Source organism: Lipotes vexillifer, unplaced genomic scaffold (assembly GCF_000442215.2).
Source record: "Lipotes vexillifer unplaced genomic scaffold, Lipotes_vexillifer_v1.1 scaffold1264, whole genome shotgun sequence".
Classification (NCBI taxonomy): domain Eukaryota; kingdom Metazoa; phylum Chordata; class Mammalia; order Artiodactyla; family Lipotidae; genus Lipotes; species Lipotes vexillifer.
In genome coordinates, this window is record NW_006785778.1 from 221,947 (window position 1) to 225,401 (window position 3,455).

The 3,455-nt window shown below is 42.9% G+C and overlaps 1 protein-coding gene across 1 annotated transcript in view; it reads left to right on the forward strand.

The window, feature by feature from the left end:
* The window catches only part of P3H2 (prolyl 3-hydroxylase 2), a 161,662-nt gene that overhangs the window by 72,896 nt on the left and 85,311 nt on the right, over positions 1 to 3,455 (forward strand). The window lies entirely within an intron of this gene.

Below are 3,455 nucleotides of genomic sequence, written 5' to 3' on the forward strand. Positions count from 1 at the left end.
TTTTTTTTTGCGGTACACGGGCCTCTCACCGTTGTGGCCTCTCCCGTTGCGGAGCACAGGCTCCGGACACGCAGGCCCAGCTGCCATGGCTCACGGGCCCAGCCGCTCCGCGGCATGTGGGATCCGCCCGGACCGCGGCACAAACCTGTGTCCCCTGCATTGGCAGGCAGACTCTCAACCACTGCGCCACCAGGGAAGCCCCGAAATCACCCCTTTTTGAACTCAGGTTTGTGGATTAAATGAGCTACGTAATCATTTGTAGACGCAATCATGCTACAGACCCAATAAAAACTATTTAAATATTCTGTCAGTGCCTTGCAAACATCCCCATAACACATAATGCCTTACAGCGATAAACTGTAAGGCAAATTTCTGTGGTGCCAGTTACTATGGGCATCGATACACAAATGCTGAGTCATTACATGGAAAGGGATTAAAAGGCTGAATATACCTTTAAGAAATGTCTAATGCAACCATAGTTACCTTTCTCATTTCTCCACAGTCTAGTGAGTTTTTGTTCTGTTCCTTAATCCTAGAGTGTACAGTAATCATTTTAGCTGTATCACATAAAGGAAATACAGGGAACAGACAGCTTAATGTGTTCATTTTATTTATTTCATCCATCCAACACCTACAGGATGTTCTAGACTCTGAGGAGAAACAAGAATGAATAAGTCCTTGGACCTCCCTGGTGGCACAGTGGTTAAGAATCCACCTGCCAGAGCAGGGGACACGGGTTCAAGCCCTGGTCCAGGAAGATCCCACATGCCATGGAGCAACTAAGCCCGTGCACCACAACTACTGAGCCTGCGCTCTAGAGCCCACGAGCCACAACTACTGAGCCCACATGCCACAACTACTGAAGCCCGGGTGCCTAGAGCCTGTGCTCCGCAACAAGAGAAGCCACCGCAGTGAGAAGCCCACGCACCATAACAAAGAGTAGCCCCCGTGTGCCGCAGCTAGAGAAAGCCCGCGTGCAGCATCGAAGAACCAATGCAGCCAAAAATAAATAAATAAATACAAAAATACATAAATAAAAAAGAATGAATAAGTTCTATTTTCTACCCTTAGCAAGTTCACTATAAGTAGAAAATCAACTCAACTAATCTCTCATATTGATCCCTCCCTCCTGTGAGTCCCCATGCTATTTTGGAGGCCTTCTTGGGGATATAGTGTAGTCTATCTTTAGAATCTTATGTGTGTTCCTTGCATGCTTCTTGGTGGACTTGGAACTCCTGGAAGCAAAGACTGTGTCTTCCTCATCTTTGTATCCCTGGTTCCCACTATTATTCCTAGTGTATATTTTGAACTTACACGTTTTAAAAATGAATGAATGATCTGATGATTTTGCCACTAACAATCTATAAGACTTCTAACTAGTAATCTAGTATCTCTGGGGCCTGTTTCCTCATCTGTAAGTGAGGAAGTGAGGATAATGCATGCTACATCTTATAAAGTATGATATCAAAATTAGATGCATTAAATTTTGCAGTCTGTGAAACACTATACCAATGAAAAGACTCACTTTTATTAAAATGGAATATATGCTTTCATTTAACTCTCAGTTGCCATTTAACTACACCTGGCAATGATGTTTGAAGGGATCTCAGAGGCCTTACTATTAGTGGAAAACTCAACCATCATACATCCCATAAAATTTTCCTTCCTTGTAATGCTCAATTGTTAAAAAAAAAATTTAAAGTAGGTTCTAATGAAGCATGCTAAGTATAGCTTATTCATCAAACTCTTAACCTCTGTCTTGACCATAAAATATGAATTATTGTGGTATATGGCTCTATTCAGGGTATGATAAATGCTGTACGTACTTCGGGAGGAAACTATAAGGTATGTTTCTGGCTTGCCTTGAGGAAGGAATAAATGGCCTATGCAGTCACTTCCATCTCTGGTTTCAATGATTAATGCATCCTAGAGGAACAACTTTCTTTAGGCTGCAATGCCAGTTGTTATCCTTATTTCATCCCTTGAGTTTTAGAGGGAATGTGAGCTGAAAAATATTTTAGATAACTGTTTTCTTTGACTCCTGCTTGTGTCTTTTACACATTTTTTTTCCATTCTCGAGTTAGTTTTTCTTGTGCATATCTAGGTTTTTATCTAGGAGGACACGGGAGGTGATAGAGATAATGCTGGGCTGTGCCTAAGGTTTGGAGGTAGAGCGGATGCTCAGAAAGCTGCGAGAGACCTCAGCAGCTCAAGTGCCAAAAGGTTTTGTGTGTCTTACCTTGTTACTCACTCATGGCCTCTATGAGGCTTGGGACCAATCAGGATTCCATGTTAGTGCCAGGTCTTCACTTGCTATGTCGTTAGGTGCAGTGGATAAACATTTTGTGAAACCATTTGAGTGTGTTTTGCATTCTTTCATGAGATGGTTAGTCAGGTGTGGCCACAAGAGGGGACAAGGTTCAGGAAAACAAAGTTTATTATATTCACAGCTTCTAAAGAGAGGCACTGCATGCCATGAGGGAGTCATGTAGTGGGAGCATCAATGGGGCCAGCTCAACCAAGCAGCTGGGGGTGCCGAGAGAGAAAGAGGACCCATGGGCAAGTGCCTTTATTGGGGGTCAAGGTGGAGTACATAAGCAAAAGGCACAAGAAGATTTTCTGGGTGTGTTTGAAGGTCACTAAATCACAGTCAGGGGCAGGGAGGAAAGGGTACTTGTGGCAAGGGCTAGCCTTATGCCACCTGTGTAGAAGCTCAGGACCTCTACAGGAATAATCCATTGTCTTACTTTTTTTAAATCATCAAACAAACATTGAATGTCTGCAATATATGGCATCAGAAGAGAAGCAAAAAGCAAAGCAAAAAAAAAAAAAAAAGAATTAGACACAGCATCCACAGTTAAATTGCTTACGATTTGATTTTATCAAAATGCCTTACCGTAGATTCATCAACATTCATACTTCAAATGACTAATGTGCATCAGTAATTTAAAATAACCTTAAAAAGCATGCTGATTAATAACTATATGAAGATAGCAATACTATGCAAATGCATAGGATGCATAGGTACGGGAGATTGAGGTATTGAGACTGAGGGAAAAGGACTGATATTAAAAATCCATTTGCTAAAATCTCAGATCACGGTATCTTATTATTTTCTGAAGATTTTATCCAGAGCAGTGATTTTTCCTCAGAGTCCATATTTTTGTTGAGAGGCTTGGGGATCTATGAATGTATGCACAGTTGTGTACACATGAGCATCCTTCTGGGGGGAAATCTAAAGTTTACACTAATTTCTAAAAGTAATAAAATCCTGGCTTCCCTGGTGGCACAGTGGTTAAGAGTCCGCCTGCCGATGCAGGGGACACGGGTTCGTGCCCCAATCCAGGAAGATCCCACATGCCGCGGAACGGCTGGGCCCGTGAGCCATGGCCGCTGAGCCTGCGCGTCCGGAGCCTGTGCTCCGCAATGGGAGAGGCCACAACAGTGAGAAGCCC